Source organism: Corvus kubaryi, unplaced genomic scaffold (assembly GCF_017639235.1).
Source record: "Corvus kubaryi isolate FWS band 111438036 unplaced genomic scaffold, C.kubaryi_AGA036_p1.0 71, whole genome shotgun sequence".
Taxonomy (NCBI): domain Eukaryota; kingdom Metazoa; phylum Chordata; class Aves; order Passeriformes; family Corvidae; genus Corvus; species Corvus kubaryi.
Genome location: NW_024582059.1, coordinates 5,849,451 through 5,868,935, shown reverse-complemented (window position 1 = coordinate 5,868,935; position 19,485 = coordinate 5,849,451). Strand labels below are relative to the sequence as shown.

The following is a 19,485-nucleotide window of genomic DNA, read 5'->3' as shown; positions in this document are numbered from 1 at the left end:
GCAGGTAGCAGGTATATCACGGCTTCTCATCCAATCCACTCATGCGTGTTCCCTCCGTGAACACCATGGTGCAGGTTGGGATCTAGGTGCACTTGGTCCTCACTCCCAGGAGCACAGTTGGTGTCCTGGACCAGGATGCCCCCCTTGTCTCATGATGTCACCCTGGAGCCACTGATTCCTGCTCTCAGTGCTGCATTAAAGCCTCACCTGCTTTGATTGCTCCAGGCCTGGGGTGACAGTGCAGCCCACTGTGATGCGAAGCACATGGTGAAGCCACTCGTGCAGGAAACAACAGCAGACCTCATCCTCTGCCAATGCTTTTCAGGGTCACTTCTTTAATGACTGAGCAGTACTGAGAGCTGCAGGGAGACAAAGGAGGCTATAAAACAGGCCAATCTGCCCTCCTCTCAGGCTATCACAGCTGATCTTACTTACTGCCAGTGAGCAGTAAAGCATTATAACCCTGGGACAGCCTGTGCTCCACATATTATCCCCTTTCTTATTCCCCAAGGAGCTTTGAACAAAATTAAGGGGGGGAAAAAAAAGCCACAATGAAGAAGAAATTATGCTTAAGGAAGAGAGAACTGGGAAAATGTGCAGTTCTCCCTGCAACCTCATCCAGGTTTCAGTGATCAGCATTTCTTGAGCCAGACATTGTGTCTCCTTCTAATAGCCCTTGATGGCTTTTTCTTCAAGGTATTCCTTTTTGAACTCTTACAAACCTCAATATCAAAACAATGGAGACTTCCTCCTCTCAGTTCTGTACTGTGGAAAGAAACCAGCTCCACTTGCTTCCTTCTAACAGGACACCTGAGAGCTTAACAGGGTGAAAGACAGTTCCTCCTTGCCCACTTGCATCTGCCCTCTCAAGGTTGAATATACCTACCCTGTCCATGGTGTAGAAACCACCCCAGATCTTTAAAAATCCTTGGTGCTCTTTGGCACTGGGGAGACCATTGTTGGGCAGAGTGTCTGAGACATGGGCACACCTTGGCTGCAGATGAACTGCAGAATTTCCATTTTGTTCCTTTCCTGGACATTCCAAAGGCCTGTCTCAGACAGGATAGGGGTTAATCCATGCATTGATATCCTGAGAGCTGCAGCTGGCAGCCAGGTGCCTGTGAGATAGGGCATCCCTGCTGCAGCTGGCATGTACTTGCACAGCTTTCTGTTGACATCCTGCTGGGACATGGTGTGGCCCACCCTCATTCTTCAGCCAGAAGTGGTGCTTCTCACCTTGCACCATCAGCTTGGGTCTGAGCCCAAGCCCAGTGTAAATCCCAGATGTAGGATTTCATGCATAGGAGTACTCCTTGCATCCCTATCTCTACCACACAGTGAATTGTCACATATTTCCAGGCTAATTCTTCTCCAAAAGCTCTTTGGGGCAACCAAGAACACATTGTGTTAAACAACCAAGTTACCTCTGGCAGACACAGAAAAGGATGACAGGAGCAGGTTCGTGCTGAACGTGAAAGCTCTCCCATTGCCTTGCAGGATGCTGCTCTTCCGCATCAGCACTTGCACGTACTGGAGCACATGGCACAGTGCACTCCAGGGGAGAGAATGGCCAGTGCTGCAGACCCAAACGGCTTTAAAATATACGCACATGTGCTTTTGTTCTTCACAGCCCATTCGTGTCTTCCTTTTTGATTGGCAGTGTTGGAAATGGTATCAGCTGCACTGGGAAATGTGCCTTGCTGTCTGCTTCTCATACCACAGGAGCTTAGAAGACAAGGATGAGTGTGGGGTTCCAGGAATGTCATGCTGACATCAGGCTGGCCACAGATCACCTTCAGCTGATTAGCCTGGGAGGCCCAACAGTAGTGATCATGCTGGCTGGACTTGGTACAAATCTGGTCACTTCCCAAGCACAGTTTTGCTTGGGGACTTCTGTCACTTTCCCCTCTCCTGCTAGCCCTTGGGACTTTAGGATTAAGAGACGAAAAGCATCAAGATGGGGTCAGCCCCTGGCAGTCTGGCATCACCATGCAGCCCCTGCTTCCAAAGTCAATCACCAGCAGCTGTTCCTCTTACCCAGCAGATGCCAGGAAGGTGGGCAGTGGGAGCAAGAAGGGCAGCAGTTCAGGCAACTGCAGCTATTTGCTATTGTAGAGTTGACATTTTGTGATGGGCTTTGCTATGTGCTGCATTTAGTCTTTACTGCTGAGTGTCTGTTTGCCTTGAGCCTGGAACCGGCAGAGAAATTCCAATGCTCAAGCAAAGGGGAGGAGCACTCCATGAAAATTTGATGGGAGCAAGAGACATAAATAGTCAGGGTTTGTATTCCTCCCTGGAAAAACATTGCCTAAATCCTTTGAACAAGATTGCAAAAGTCTCATGCAGGATGGGCATTTTGGCTTTATTTCATGATTCATGGCAGCTTTTGCTCTCTGCCAGATCAAACTGCACTGCACACAGCTTCACACTGACTGGGCTTTTAGCCCCATGAAAAACACTGCTGCTGCAGTACTGCCCAAAAACAGGCACCCAGGGAGCTGGGGCTGCATCCAGAGCATCTTGCTTAATCTCATGAATACCAATCCCTACAAAAATAGAAACAATTGCCTTCTCACAGAGGAGCTTGCTGTATCAAGTTCCTAGTGCTCACAGCAACCAAGTTAAATTAGTGTTATATTTGTGGCTGGTAGATTAAATTGTTTCTTTCCTGAAATGATAAGTAAATAAGGGACTTCTTTTGTGTTTTGGTGAGGTACGAGGTTTGGATTGTCTTCTTACCTTTATGACATACTATGCCCACTTAATTTTTTGCATTGATGACATGGAAATTGTGCTTGAAGCCAAAAATGTTTGTGTGTTTGCCATACATAGCAAGTGTGTTGGCAGAGAGGTTGGTTCAGCTAATCAAGCAGCCCACGTTATTTAAAACAATCCTATAGTCTCCAGAGCTTAACATCTGGGACAACTCTGCTGCTGCCATGTCAAACTCACTAGGATGAGACTGGAAAACAACTGGAGGAGAGAGCCCTGTAGCCATGACTCTGACACTGCCTCAGTTTTCTCATAAGAAGTATTCAAATGGGCTTTCTGCTTTGGAGGCTAATTCCCCATCCCAGGGCAGGGTTTTAATTTCCAAGATGCAGTCTTTCTTTCATTTAACTGCCAGAATTTTAATTTAATCAACTTTAAATGAATAAATGCAAAAGATGTTGCCTACACTACTCTTCATTGTAACTTAACCTTGTCTCGGGCGGCTGTTGGTAAGATGCCCTACAAGCTCTCCCTGGAAAACCTGAGGGAAGATTTTTAAATCTCCTGTAATCTGGCCTGTCTGTTCCAGCGGGATGCCCAGAAGCTACCAAGGTCCTGATTTTTAAGGTGTGCCAGGCTTTTCTCAGAGACTGGCAGTCTCCCAGGAGGTGCCCAATGCATGGGGAAATGCTGACATCCGCCCTCCAGGGCACAGCCACCTTTCTGGCAGTGGTCTGTCTCTGAATTTTTCCTTCAGAGCAATGTAGGAGTGTCAGCATCGAACATTTGGTTGTTCCTTGGAGGGACTGTGCCAGTAAATCCTGGGACATAAAGAATTGCACTCACTTTCTCCTTTCAGGGTGGCACCCTCTTTCATTCTGCCCAGTGCTCTGGTTTAACCCCTTTTCCTACAAGCCTACTGGTCAGCCACTCTGTGAATCCCCTTCTCAAAACCTTTTAAACCCACAGGTCAACAGCCAGCCATAAGCCAGCATTAGACCCAAGCACAGGGTCTCCAAAATATCCTGGTTCCAGGAAGATCAAGCCCAGTAGAAGCAGCAGAGCTCCTGGCAGGACCTCACCTCATCTCTGCAGTGCTATCAAACAAAGACATGGAGCATGGCAGGCAATGGGTTGCTGGCTCTGCTTTCCAGGGAACCACTAGCTTTTCTCTTGCCCTGGGCACCCTTGGGATGTGCTCTTGCCATTGCAAAGGAAGAGCTTTGCAGGGAACAGTAGGCTTGTGACCTTCAGCACGCCTCTCCTGCAGTGAGTGGATGCTGCCAGTCCCTTTGGAAAGCCCTGTGGCTGGCTGTAGCAATGTATCTACAGCAAACTAGAGCTCTGGGCAGCCACAGATTGCAGCATCTAGCACAAATACATGGCCCAGCTACGTTTTTTTTTCCGGGAAACAAAGATGTGTGAGCCTTGGGACTATGACTATTGGATGGGCTCTAGCTTCACAGGGGTGTAGCTGTGCTGATCCAGCCAAATACGTTCCCTGTAGCCTTGTGGCTTTTTGGGAAGTACCAAGGGGCTGATGACACCACCACGAGCAAACAGCACTGCCTAAGCTTGTTAGGAGGGAGCTAGCTCATGGGATGTTGTCATACAGGAGATGCTGGGTGTGATTGTCATTGCATCCCTCATGATTGGGGTGAGAATCTGTCCTGAGCAGGCTGTGTCTTATGGAGATATCAGGGTAAAGAAGGGCAGCCCAAAATTTCAGCATGTGTGAGCTGTCCACATATCTAATGCATGCCTCACCACAGTCTACAGCTTCCTTGCGTGGGGAAGAAGCTCACACTGATCTCCTCTCTGTGGTGACCTGTGGACAGAACCTGAGGGAACAGCATGAAGTTGTGTCAGGGGAGGTTTAGGTTGGATATCAGGAAAAGGTTCTTCACTCAGGTGGCTGGGCACAGGGACAGGCTCCCCAGGGAAGTGGTCACAGCACCAAGCCTGACAGAGTTCATGAAGCGTTTGGACAATGCTCTCAGGCACATGGTGTGATTCTTGGGGCTGTCCTGTGCGGGGCAAGGAGATGGACTGGAGAATCCTTGTCACTGCCTTCCAACTCAGTATATTCTATGACTATGATTCTATGCCAGGATATAGATTGCCTTATTCATGAAGAAAAAGCACATATTTAACCCACCATCAGGGCCCCCATCTCCAATTAAGGCAGTCCCAGGCCCTTTGGGGAGATGATAAAAGCAATAAAAAAGGCAGAAAGTAATTGGGAGAAGCTCAAGGGCTGTGAAACCTCCCCCCCTATTAGCTGCACTTGCATACAACCTGCCAGGCTCTTTGGTCGTTCAGAGATAACCCTGGGGTTACACACTCAGGAGCTCAGTCTGTCTGAGCCTGCCAGCATCTCCCAGCCTCAGTGAGAGGCCCAAATCCAGGCAGCCTCCAGGGCAGAGCACAGCACAGCACAGCAGGACTTCCAGAGGCCATGGTAAATAATTGTGGCTTATCAGAACAGCCCCAGCATGGCAGCAAAAAGTAAAACAGCAGGAGTGAGACTTTGGTCTTGCAGGACTACCGTGAAACCAGCTGCCAGATGTTTCCTCGAGTGCACCTGCCCATCTCTGGATGAAGGGATGAAGTAAGATGCTCAGTCTCAGTGCAGACACCCAGGGTTTGCTGTTATGTAGCTGCTGCTGAGCCATACCAGCCCGGCAGGGCACAAATATTTCATCCTGAGGATACCTGAGAGACAATCAAGCACCTGCCAAGGCCTGGCTGCATCCCAGCAGGATGCCAGGGAGAAGTTTCCTCACAGATGGGAGTCTGGTGCCTGGTGGCTCCTCTCTCCAGCTGCAGCTGAAGGTCAGGCAGGGGTCTGTGCTCACTTTGTGCTCCAGGGCTGCACAGGCACAGGTACAGAGCTCACCACACTATTCAGCAGCCCTGCTCAGCATAAACCTGGTACTTGTTTCCATCTGAGGCCTAGATATAAACTTGGAAGCTGTAGACGCTCTTCCCAATCACTCTGCCTGACTTCAAAATATTGGCAAATAACTTCTGTCATCAGAGCATTACAGATTGGATTAAAACATTGTAATATATGATATTTCTGTGGGTGTTGCAATTAGTGACATTTATTGAATGTTTAATGTACTGCCTAACAATTCAATACTTCAAAATCAAGTGAAAATTATCATTGAACATTATAGAATACAAGAGAATAGTAAATTCTGGAAAGAAATACCAGTCACATGGGGCCAGATCTGCTAAAGAGCACAGTCACACACTCACCATCTCCATGTGATCAGCAGCAAGCACAGACTTTCTGCTCCCCATGCAATGAGGGAAGGGGATGCTCCAAACTAGGCAGGGAAAGGCCCCACTGGGTCCTGTACCACCTACCACAGGGGAGTTTCAAGACCTTTCTGCAGATCCCCTGTTTCACCGTCTCAATCCTGCCATTGGGCAAAGCAGAGGGACTTCTCCCATTGGCTCAGCACTGGGCAGAGTTAAGGTGATTTAGTCTGAAATTCCTTGATGCCCCATTTCTGGCTTTTGGCCACACTCAGTTTCCTGCACTTCTGTGGATGTAGCAAAACTTTCTACTGCTTCATTCAGCCCTTGTTTCACTTTGCTCTTGCCCCACTACATGGGGAAGAGAGAATGGAAGCAAAGTGAGCCAGGAGCAGAAAGAAGGTGAATGCTGGGATACTGTTTGCAGTTGGTTTCCCAAAAATTTGAGTTTGTGGATAGGATTGCTGGCAGAGAACTTTTGGCATGTTATATTGCATCTCCACTGGATATGAAACAGGCACTTTACTCAATGTACTGTGCCAGTCTTTCAGCCTCTGCTGAGCTGAGGCTCCCACGTTCCTCTTGCATCTGCAAGAAGGGAACTACGGGTTTCTGCTGCCATCCTCCAGGCCTGCCTAGAGGGAAAGTCTGAGTTAGACTAAACTCTGCGGTGACAGAGACCCTGAGGAAAGGGCTGCACAGAGGCACTTGCTTAAGGTATAGCTTCTTGTGCCTGAGGTGGATCAGCAACGACCTCCCAGGAAGTCCAGACAGCAAGGGAAAAGGAAATCTTGCAGTCCCCAGAGGGATGACCGGGAAAGCCACAGTGCTGCTTGCTGGAGGCATCTTCTGGGAGGCGTTTGCTCACCATGTTTGTTTGAAGCCTGGAGCTAAGACTGAACTAATCAGACATTAGCGCTGTGCACCCCAAAGAGCACCCACAACCAGCACAGGGCACTTGGCAACAATGCCCATGGAGCACATGTCTTTGTTGGCTACAACTGCTCAACGTGAGCACCCACTTGCTTTTTCCTCCAAGCTGACTCCAGGGGGAGACTGAAAGGCATTAGACAACTAAAACAAATTAGAGAGAGCTTGAAAATCCTTTTTCACAAGACGAAAGGAAGAGCAAGATAGGAGGACGTTTACTTATAGGTTAAATAATAATCTCCAATACTCGCATGGCACACAGTAGCTGGCTGCCACGTTGTTTGGTGCTGGGCTTATCTAGCATGCTTCTCCCAGATGCCAGCCCATGCCTGTCTCTTGCAGTCTCTAGCTTGCCCCAGAAAGGAGTTTGCCTTATCTTGTGCTGGGACCCATGGATCAAGATATCTCAGACAACCCAGTAAAAGAGCTCAGGAAAGCTCAGGGGCTTCTTTTGGATGATCTTCGGTCACTGTCAGACCTGGTCACTGAAAGACAAACTGGGTCACAGCCTCTGGTAAAAGCAAAACCCATCCAGCATGGGAAAGACAAACCATGAAGGAGCCTCCAGGCACTGCTCCACTCTTTGGAGCTGAAACCTGACTTTGATCTGCCCCTGAATCTACACCTTGCTCTGATGGCAATGTCTGGACTGGCTTTGGGTCAGACGCTTCAGCCCAAACTCCAGATTGCCTGTGGACAGGATGATTATAAACACCACCTGTGAGAGACGGAAACTTAGGAAAACCATCTTTTCCTCTTTCCCTACAACGTTCCCCAAACTAGGCCAACAGAATAGCAACTCATTATGAGAATGCTATGGCTGGCTGTATCTCCAAAACCTCACCCAAGGAGGCAAAGACTGAGGCTGGAGAACTTGGAAGGGCAGCAGGGAGAGCTGTTCCTCATCATAGTCCTGGGACATCCCAGAGGGAGGCCAGGGAGGGCTGTGCACCTTCTGGGGCCCTACCATGGTGGCCAAGCTTGGGGACCTCTTAGATGACATGGACAGCAAGGTTTTTGCATTTGACACATGGGGCACATGCCACACAATTCGAAGGGCTGTCTGTTGTGCATGGCTTGGCAGTCAGGGCCACTCTTCATCACTCAAAGTTCCATGGAGGCTTGTTCAAGCTCTGGGAACTACTGGGGAAAATGACCCCCCTCCTCCTGCAGCTCTGTGTAGGACAGGCCAAGGGCAGTCTCCACAGTGCCTTTGAGACACAGCACATGTCACTCACCCCATGTGAGTCATCTCGGGAGTGAAATGTGACACTGTGTGGGGCAGGTGTCATCTCCTTGCATACCAAGCCCCAATGCCCCAGCCCATGTATCCATATGAGGCACTCCCCAGCTGCCCTTACCCTATTTCAGGACCACTTGCATTCCTGGCTCTTATCAGGCTTTTTCTAGACATGTGAGCCCTCGAGCTCAAATGCCACTAGCCCACATCTGGGCCCTTCCCTGTCCAGGCACTGAGCCAGCTGCACAGAAGTTGGGGTGCCAGTGTTGACAAAAGGACAGCTTTTGGATGATAATTTGGCTTAGAGGATCACAGAAATCAGACTCTTACTTAGGCTGTTACTTCTCATGGCCCTGTGCACTATCAAGCAGAGACTCATTTCACCTGCCACAGGGCAGGCATCTTCAAGTTTTATGCCAGTGATGCTCACCACTGCCCTTGCTACTGGTCCCAGCTTTCCCAGTACAGGGGGGTTGGAGTTACCAGTGCTTCCTGGGTTCTCCAGATGAAGCATGTAGGTGGGGGAGCATGAGGATGCCTGTCACTATTTGTCTCCACAGGTGATTTCAAGCTATTTGAAAATCCCAAGGGTTCACTGAAAGACTGCCAGTTCAGCGTATGGCCAAACTTACCATAGAATGGTGCTGCTAATTTATTGGCTCAGTGGCAGCCTTGGTACTTTTAATACCAAATGGTCTTGTTTGTGATTGTCTGACCACCAAAATCAGAGAATATGGCTTTCACCTGCTGAGTGTAACATCTAGATGATGTTAAAAGACATGTAGATGTGGTGCTTAGGGACATGGTGTAGTGGTGAACTTGGTAGTGCTGGCTTAAGGGTTGGACTTGATGATCTTAAAGACCTTTTCCAACCTCAGCAATTCTGTGTTTCTACACAGAAGCCCTCAGGTAGGGAGGAAGAGCTGGGCTGTCTTGCTCTTTGCTCTGCATCTACCCCTCTCTCCCCATAGAATTTTGCCTTCTGTGAAGATTTCTAGGGAGAAATTCCAATATACCTGTGACACTGAGTAAGATTTTCTGTGAAACCTTAAGCTCAAGTGTTGTCCATCTTTCCCCTCACCTTGTCTGGGAGAGAGCTATGGCAGAGGAAGAGAAATGCTGGCAAGCCTGTTGTGATTTCGCTTCTGATTACTTTCCCAGGCAGGTTGATTCGCAGAGGAAAGATTTCCTGGAAAGGTGGGAGTGTCTTTGCAGGCAACAGTGGCATTTTTGATTCTGTGAATATATCTGGTCCCTTTTTGAACTTACATCAGTTTTTAGCATCCACAAGGTCCTGTAACAGGGAGTGGCATATTTTACATACACCTCCTTTACAAGTGGAAAAAATAAGAGTGGTCTCTTGCTAGCAGCTGATGGGTTGACAGGATCCCTGATATGATCTTCATTCACGTAGAAAGTCTTAGACCAGAGCGAGTAGTGAAACAAACCAGCCAAACTTACTTAAGACAGCAGTGCAGATGGCAGCTGAGCATATTGTGGGGAAAAGTGGTACCCAGCAGGATGCCACCTGGTCTGCAGCGGGAGCAAAGGCAGGCAGGAATCTTTAGAGGTGCAAGAGTCACATCGTGCACTGTGGGCAAAGGTCTGTGAGCCACTTCACTTGTGCACAACCTGCAGAGAGGCTTAATTGCTTTATGCAGAATAAGAAGATATCTCTGTATTAGCAAGGGACGCATGTGTTTACCTTAGACTAGGATATCTTGCTGGATTCCATGCCACACTGATAACTGATTTCTCCATGTCTTGTCTGCCTCTCATCCTTCTGTATTTGCTCACTGTAGCACATACTCTTAATTTTAAGCACTGTGGGTTTTCGCCTGCTCCTGTGAGAGCGTTGGTCCACTGAGATGGGTCTGTGAACTCCCACAGACCACATCAGGGGACTCCGTAGCCATCAATGCTTTCAGCGGGCAACAGTTTCAAATGGGGAAATATAATCATACAATCATGGATGGATATGTGTGGAATGGTGCTCTGGAGGTGTCTGTCCCATCCTCACTCCTTGTGTGAGGGACACTCTCACAGTCAGCTCAGGATGTTTGGGCCAAGGCAAGACTTCATTGGTCCCCACAGATGAGGTGCCACCACCTCTCTGGGCCATGTACTGCCATCCCATTGTTCTGGAGCAGTGGTTTCCACCTGTCTCATCAGAGGTCCCTGTGTTGCAGAAGTGCCTGTTGGCTCTTGTCCCTTCACTGGGCATCTCTGAGAAGGTTTGGCTCTGCATTCACTGTCTACCACTCACACAGTGGAAGAGGCACCTGGGGCTCTATTGGCGATTTCTCCACTGGGTTGAAGAAGCCATCTCCCTTGGTCTCTCCTTACATGCCACATGCTCCAGTCTGGTGGCAGCCACTGGGCTGAAGCCTGTCACCATTTGTCTCACACTGGGGACACAGACTGGGCACAGTGCTTCACAAACAGCCTTGGCAGTGCCTGGCAGCAGCGAACACAGCCCTGACAATGATTTAAGATACTCAAACTTCGGAATGACACTGAGAAAGCAATTAAACCTGGAGTGCTGTGCATTACAACCACAACGTCTGACCATAAGACAATAACACACTCATAAGGGAGAGTGAGCTGCAAAACAAAGGAAGTCCGCTCAATAAATAGGATGTGTGTTCATGCAGATAAGAAATGCTGGGGGCCAGCAGCACTGTGGTAGGCAATTGTCAAATCCGTGACAGACTATGCACTGCAGCATCCATACCAGATGGGGACATTGCCTGCCTTGCAATGTTGGTGTCAAGCATCCTCCCCTCCCCAAGGCAGCTGCTTCCAACCCTTTATCAAGAGATTTATTGTAATTATATTATTCAATTTTAGCAATTACAGATTGCTTTGCACTTAAGTCTTAATTTGAAATTTATGCTTTATTATTTTTGATTATGAATTGTATGTTGTAATTAAGTACAAGCATTTTTATTGCCATATAATAGACAGATATGTATTTTCATATTTGCAGGTGTCAAATGAAACATATTCCCACCCCTCCATTACCCAGACTACAAGGCAGTAATAAACCAGGAGTACTGATGAACTTGGCCCCCAGTCAATGTGAGAGCTGAGGTTGTGAGCAGCCAATCATTCACACACTGAGCCAGTTCCACAATCAAAGCCCTTGGGTTAACCAGGGGCCACTGTCTGCTATTTATAGCTGCTCTAACTCACGTTTAAGCAGAGGCTTTAAAAATCTTGGAGGCAGGTTGGGTGCCAGGGTAGCTCCGTCCCGCACGTGGTTCCCTGGACAGGAATGGTGCAAAGCCCCAGTCGTGCTGTTGCACAGGCTGGATCAGCCTTGGCTGCCAGGGAAGCCACAAGCAGCTTGGGTTAAGCTGTTAATCAAACAGTACTTGGTTATTTAATTTGATTGAGCTAACTCTGCCTACCTCGTGGAGGACCTAAGCAAATTCCTTACTTGAGCAAACTCTACCACAGGCACAACTCTAGAAGCTGTGGGACCAAGGGCTTTAAAGGTTGTCTCAAAGCTGTCAAACCGCTCATAACCAGCTCACATCAGCCACAACCTGAGCTGCATTATGCATTGTAAAGACTCCCAAGGAGGATCCACCCAGCAGAGGGAGGGGAACCAACCAGACCTTGAGGAAGGCGAAGTCAGAAGACTGGACTTGAGCAATTTCAAGACTAAGCAATCACAGAGATCTGAGAAAGTTGGCAGGGTTTGAGGTGGGTCATCGCTCTGTGGGGCAGCCAGCTTAGATATACAGCCCATCTCCAGGATGTGACAGCAACTTCCTGTCTCTGGAACATGCTCTTGAGGAGATCCAAAGTGCTCTGAGAGTCTCAGATGATAAGGTTACAGCAACCAGCCTCAGAAAACAGTGTTTGGTCTTTTCCAGGTTGTTGCTTCCCTGGGAGCCTGAAGACTTTGTATTCTGAAGTAACCCTTAGATGAATGGAAATAATTAGTGCAGAGTATTTGGTACTACTGTCTGCAGTTTTTCACCACTGCACTATGAGTTTCGATGGAGTGGTACTGCGCAAAATTGGACTAATGCAGTGGGGGTCAAAGTATTTTTGAAAAATTAGGAAAGATGGCCTATTGTGGCATTTGGCTTTCAGGAAAAACACCTGAGTTACCACTGCAGTCCTGAAGGTGAAAAAAGACCAAACCCCAAGGTGTTCACCTGCTACATACTATTTCACCTCTTCTAGATTTGTCTCTCCTTTTTAAGGAATAGATAAATCAGCAAATTGAATTCCCAGCCTACTTGTGGTGACTTTCAAAACCATAATATTTATTTCAACTTTGTGATTTTCCTGCAGCTCCTGACTATTGCTGTTTTTTACAGTTTTGCTGGTGCCACTCGATTCAAATCACTATAAGCTGGTCTCTTATTTACAAAGCCAAAGATCTTCTCTTTCACCACCTGCTGTGTCTGCACCATCTTGACTTGCCTTACAGCACTTTAACTTCTGCTCAGGAATCAGTAGCATTTAAGGAAGCTTGAGAGACACCAAGCAGTTTGTCTTAGTTTTGGGAGGACGTTGCATTTTCTTTACTCTGGTTTTCAGCCACAGCAGGGTCCCAGTAGCTGCTGATGAAGGGAAGCTGGTTAGATCAGTAATATGAGATGAGCAAAGACTAGAGGAGGAGGAGAGCTAAAAGAGACAGACAAAAATGCTCACAGGCTCTGTGGGCTCGGGACATGAGCTATTCCCAGCTGTCAGCACTGGAACACTGCTTACCGTACCATTTGATGGCCTGACTCCCTCCTCCCCAGCCAGAGACAGAGGCAACCTTCCTATGAATAGCTAGCCCGCTTTCCAGATCCCGTTAAGAGTTATTCCTGCCCTGGGTGTGCCTCTTGTCTGCAGGCACATTTCCTAAATGTGCTTCATCCAATCCAAGTTTAGAAGTCCTTGATGCGGTGCAAAGACGCTGTGCATAATCCTGTGAGGTGGAGATGAGATTAGCTGGATCTTGTAAGACCAGGCAGGGAGAGAGATGTCTCTGCAGGATCCTAAGCGCTCAGAAGATGAGGCAATGACAAGGTACCTGCAGACACTGGAAGCATTTGTATGCTCCAAAGCTGGGCTCTCAAGTGACCTACTTAGTAGCATTTATTGTGCATCTTCAGAAGTACATGATCCCCAGAGAGGGGTAAGTTTTGCTAGCAGTTAGTTTCTGCAAGAAGGAAACTTCAAGATTCTGGTTAATTGGGTAAAAATCCTTGAATGTAACTTCTGCCCACCTGGGATTAAATTAAAACTTCCAAATAAAAAGGCCAGGTTACTTGAAAAACATTTTCAAAAAATGCAAAGGCTGATGACTGGAGTGGCTTCAGCTGACCTCCTTCCTCAGCACCCTGAGCTTTTGCCTTTACCACTGACATTGCCTTTGGCACTTGCTCAGGATACTGTTTAAAAGTCAGGCATCTTGTTCCTGCTGATTTTCAGATTCTCTCTATAGCGAATGCACAAACATAGGCAGGTCCAGAAAGCAACAGATCTCATCTTTCACTGACATTAATCTACAGATGAGACAAAATGCTTCGCGGAGGGATGGACCATTCTCTGCTGCAGCAGAGAGCCTAGATACTCAGAGAGGCTCAGCTAAAGGGTATGAACCCCTGAAAGGAGCTTAGGATCATATTTATCTTCAAGAACTACATGCACTCCTCAGTCTGGCTTTTTCTGTCCCAGCCTTCATCAGCCTACAAGTGGCTTTCAGGCAAAGCACAGTCTCTTGTGCAAAGATAAGCCCTCAGAGTCCCCAGCCTGGATACACACAAGTTCCCAAGACATCTGCCCCACCAGATAAAGTTTGCAGACTTTGTAGGGCACCAAAGTTAAAATATACGTTGCTTCACTATGATTTATGCATCTAGGGCAGGTTCGAGTTCAGCCAGTTGGATACCTGTATGGTATAAAACAGGCAAGCTGTCAATGCAGCTGGGCTGATTCAGCCTGCTTGAGAGGAGCTGAGCATCCCTCTGGATTTGCAATCACACTAGTGCATCCACTGAAACAGCCCAAATTCCTTTTCTTACTCTTGCTACTCCAGCCCAGCCCTTGCTGTCTCTCTCCTGCAGGAGCACATGGGGAATTTGGAGGATCTGAGGTTTTAATCCAAACTGTGTCTTTATGCTCCTTTCTTCCTTCCTGTTTACAGATTTTTTTTTTTACACATAGTATCTGCACAACCAGGTACTCCTCGGTTCAAACAAACATCAGAAGGGATGGAAAACCACCATGTTTTTCTGCAACTGCTGAAGCACAATATACTAGTTTGAAAATAAACCAGTGGGAGGCACCAAGTCAGAATAACAATTTAATAGAATTTAAAGAAAAGGAAAAAAAGTAAAAGAAAACACTGTCAAACTGACAGAGTCAAGGTACAACCTGACACCCTGTTAGGCAGGGTGGTGGTAGCAGTCTGGTAGAATGGTGGCTGCAGTCCTCTGAAGCAGTGATCCTGTAGTAAAAGAGTCTGTTCTTCCTCAGAAAGTCCAATGGTGGCTGTGTAGCTCCTGTCCTCTGGAAATCCAGTGGGAAGGGGGGTGACGCTGGTGGTCAGAGTCCCAGATTATATCCACGATGGGATGCTTGGTTCCTCCCTCTGGGTGGAGCATCTCACAATGGGGTAATGAGTCATGAGGCCAAGTGTTGATTAGGCTCATTAACAGAAGACAGTCCATAGGGAGTTATCTCTGAGTCAGGAGGCAGGACAATGATGGGCCATTAACAGAAAGATAGTCTGGGGGGAGGAGGCAAGGAAACACTGCTCCACCTGATTTCAACAGCTCCTGAGGATGGTAATAGAATACACTGCAACCCAGGACACACAACAAAGAACAGTTTCTGGGAGGTCAAGCCAGACATTCCCACAGGGCATGTTCAGTAGAGGAAGGGATGCTCTCAAGAAAAAAGAAGTAAGGATGGGTACACAGTTGTTGCACTGCTTTATGCAATCTTGGGACAGACAACAAACCTCCTTTCTACTGCTATGATTTTTCCATAACCTCACTGATGGGAATGAATTCTGTAGACTGCAGGAAGGCAGTCCTGCTCAAGGTCCTTGAGCAGCTCTCTGAAAAGAACATTATATATGTTGAAAAAGCAGGACGTAGCATTCTCTTCCTGCAGGGACTCACCCACTCTTGGGCCCCGGTCTCTGGAGAAGAGATTTTTCCAGCTTGGTACCCAGCCTCACTTTAGCACTGCTAAAACATTTTCAACAAGCACGTTGTACTCCAGGCCAAGGACTTCTGTTTTTGTTGGTCCTGTCTGTCTGTCATTTGGTTTCTCTACTGTCATTTGTCTCCTTGTGCTGACCTTTGAGCTCTTCCTTTGCTGAAAGCCCATTCCCCTTTTTCTCTCTAAGTAGCAGCTTTCCTTAAAGCATTTGTTGTAGCTAATTTACCTTCATTCATTCATTCCCCCATAATTTCCCTCTTTTTTTTGCAAGGATTTTCAAGGTCTCTCTTGTTGGGCATTTTTGATATTAAGAAGCATGGTTTTGTAATACCCAGTCTTTCTCTACAGCACACAGTACCAGGCCAGGCTTTGTATCTGGCCCAACACCATCTTCGCTGTGCATGTTGGGCTGGAAGGGAAGGTGTCATGGTCTTCAGTGGGCAGAGTACACATTCCACAGGGTGTTTGACCATGGGTGCACACGAGATCCAAAGGGAGCCATGCCAAGATAAATACCCCACCTCAGGCCTGCAGCCAGTATATTGAAGCAGCTTCTCATTTCTGGACAGGAGAAGCAGAGGGGCCTCTGCCCTGGAGCACAGCTCCCCAAGGCACAGTCAAGAGCCTTAGCCAAGAGTGGGATTTCCTTTGATACTGGGGCACGTCGAATGATCTTTGCTTAATTGCCTGGGACAGACACAGGAGTTTGAGACCTATGGAAAAAAAAGGGGAATCACATCACCCAACAGGTCTTCTCAAGTCTTTCCTTTGGTGAAGCTGTTTGCTGTGACACTAGAGAAGCTGGACTGGGGCCTGGGAGCACAAGGAGCTCCCAAGCAACACATCAGGCTTCAGCACACAGTTACAGATGATGGTGAGAGGTACCAAGCTGACTGCAGTTACCAAGTTGATGGTGAGGGAGTCCATGTTTCCTACAGCTTTCTGTCACACTGGCCATAGCTGGCCAAGCAGCTGTCAGTGCTGGCTGGCCAGCAAGCACAGACACTGACCAGTGGCCACTGGCCAGCTGGCCTCTGCAGCCAAGCCCTGCTCTGCTTTTGCTCAGCAAGGATGCTCACTGGGTCTCTCCCCATCAGCTGCTGAGTCTCATGAAACCTAAAAGGGGTGGGAAGTGGCTGCTGATTTGGCAGAGGGCATGAGGTATGGGATGGGGTGCCCCATGGCAGCAGGCCCTGCACAGCTCCCTGTTACATCAACCACTCCACTGGTTTACAGCCCTCGCCCTTGAGCCTTGGCCCTGCAGCCTGATGTGGTGTGGACACATTGCACAACACTCTTGGCCGCTCTCCCCTTTCCTGCCGGGACTGCCCACTAGCCAGCTGCTGGGAAGCTGAGCTGTCGCAGCAGCCTGCAGGTTCCCAACAAGAAGGAGAAGATGCTCCATCCACCCATGTCTCCAGTAGGGCACTGAGGAGGTGGCAGGACCAGGAAGGGTCCCTGAGGACCGACTCAAGCCTGCTGGTAGAGATGGCTCTTGAGGGAGCATGGCAGGGGAAGGAGGGCCCCTCAGGAGGGGCAGAGAAGCTCATCCTCCCTGCAGCAAACCAGCAGGGCTGCATCCAAGAGATGCAGGAGCCACCATGTCCTGTACCAGGATGTGCTGGGGTAAATACTCATTGAATGAGGAAGGAAACCCAGGTGAGACATGATGAGAGAGAGGGACCCTCCTTCCAGAGCTGTCTTTTGTGGATGGGACTAGTTCTGCAACACTCCCCCAGAGAGAAGCAGCGTGCAGCCTCTTCCTCATGCCAGGGAACAAGCTCTTCTCATCTCTCAGCAAGGCAGGAGGGGTGGAAAGCTGTGGGGAAATCACAAAGACCACTGCACAAGGGCCTAGCATGGAGCTAAATATAGCCGCTATCTCAGCTTCCCAGAGATAACAGACTGTGTCCACAGTCTGCCGCAATGCCCTGCCCAGGCTTCCACCTACCTTTGCTTCAGGGGCAAACACCGAGCCACAGTTGTGAAACACCGTGCCCCACTCATGGCAAACAGGGGCAGACATGCACCCTGAGCCACCTCGTGTGCATTCCATGCCTGGTGCTGGGGCTGGCTGGGCACAGCCTGCACAGCACAGAGGAACCAGCATCTCCCTCGGCACCTCCGTGGTGCCGAGCTGCCAGCAAGGAGCAGGAGAAACTTGTGGCGGACCAGAGTGACAAGTGTGAGTCAGATCAGGGCTTCCACCAGTTTTGGGACTCATCCCATTAAGTCTACCGCTTCCACCTGAACTTCTCTGGACCAGTGACGCTGAGCCAGGAGGCAGTGGCTCTGCCTGGAGAAGGGGGGGCAGCACTGGAGGGGATCCGGGCCATGACCACCTTATCCCATGTCTGCCTGTTGCTCCTGGGGAAATCTGAACATGGGTCTCCTCATTTCTGCTGTAAACCCTGTCATTAAGTAACACATGCTAAAATCCCACCATACCCTCAGCACATGAAATATTACTGTAAGTCTGCAACACTCCTGCAATGGGTACATCTTTCAGCTCTCTCTCCCCAACTTTAAATATTACCATTGCTTTTACCAAAAAAGAGTTTATAAAACAAAAAAAGTGCAGCTTTTTTCCCCCCCAACAGAATCCTTTTGCCTTGCAGAGTAATAAGTTTATTAAATGTCAGCTTCCAGCAGGAAGTCTCCAGCTTTAACAATAGCTGTCTGTGTTTCCACAAGTTAATGGAAAACAAATGTTGACACTTCAATCCTGCTTTTCTGCTCTGTAAGGAAGGTGAGAGAGAGCAGCATTGCTCGCAGCTGTGCAGTTAGAAGCTAGATGTAGCACAAAAAGTATTCCCACTACTACCATGGGGAGAAGGTAAATGCATCTTCCTACCTTCCAGCAGGCTTTACAGCTTCTGCTGCTTGCCCATGGAGGTGGCGTTTGTCCACAGAGCCACTCCCCTGACAGGGAGGCCAGCTCCATGCACACTTTCCACATTATTGAGGACATTGGGCTCTGTGCTGACATGGACACAAGGAGCAGAAATGGGAACTGGAGGCAGGAGAACAGCTGGGAAGACCCCTTGGCCCAGCTGGCCCTGCAAAGCAGTGGGGATCTATGACAGAGCATCGACTCACCTGGCAGATGTTTTCAGGATCTTGGAAACACCTTTCCAGTTCTGCCCATGTGCCAGATAGGGATTCCCATGGAGCTGATCTCTTTGCCAGACAGGCCCTGTTGGTGTTTTTTCCTCAGGGAGGGAAGCCACCTCTACAAAAAAAAAAAGCATTTTTTTTCCACTGCACATTGTAAATATTGTCTGGAAAGCAGATTTTTGAGTATCCTCTGAGATTTCCACCCAGGGCCAGCACAGGCTTGGGGCTGTGGCTAAAGATATGAGTGTGAGAGTTACCCTCCTCCCCACCCAGCCCTGAGCACCCAAACACCCTGGGCCAGCTCAGACAGGAAGATTGGTGCCCCAAAAAGGCTTTCCTGTCTCAAGAGCAGATTCTCATGGGTTTGGCTGCTTACTTGTGGCGTCTGGAAAGCCTCCTCTGCTGTTCTCACTTCTGGCCCCTCAATTCAGGAAAGAAACTGAGGTGCAGGAGCAGGTCCAGAGAAGTGCAACAAGGCAAGTGATGGGTCTGGAACACAAGTTCTCTTGAGGAGCGGCTGAGGGAGCTGGGGGTGTTTAGTCCAGAGAAAAGAAGGCTCAGGGGAGACCTTAATCACTGTCTGCAACTACCTGAAAGGAGCCTCTTCTCCCATGTAATCCGTGACAGGACAAGAGGACACAGTCTTAAGCTGCAGCAGGAGAGGTTTAGGTTGGACATTAGAAGGAACTTCTTCACAGAAAAGGTGGTTAGACATTGGAGTGGGCTGCCCGGGGAGTTGGTCACACTCCCTGAGGCGTTAAGGAAAGACTGGATGTGGCACCTAGTACTGTGGTTTAGTTGACATGGTGGTGTTCGGTCATAGGTTGGACTCAATGATCTCAGAGGTCTTTTCCAACAAATTGATTCTGTGATTCTGGACACATAGGGACAGCAACCTGGCGCAAGAGCCGACGGATAGTGAGGGGCTGCGGCCAGCTGAAGCCTGACACAGAGCTTGTCACTTCTACCACAATGAGCTTCCCCTTCCGTGGGGTGGGGAGCGGCGGGGCTGCTCGGCGAGGTTCCCCCACACG

General features: G+C 48.7%; 1 long non-coding RNA gene across 1 annotated transcript; it reads right to left on the bottom strand.

The window, feature by feature from the left end:
• Positions 1-14,915: 14,915 nt before the first annotated feature.
• On the bottom strand, positions 14,916-18,999 carry LOC121674928. Its single transcript, XR_006019897.1, has 3 exons — positions 18,828-18,999; positions 18,434-18,566; positions 14,916-16,047 (listed from the first exon to the last, which is right to left on the bottom strand). It is a non-coding gene; the product is annotated as an uncharacterized LOC121674928 (long non-coding RNA).
• Between the last annotated feature and the right edge of the window lie 486 nt (positions 19,000-19,485).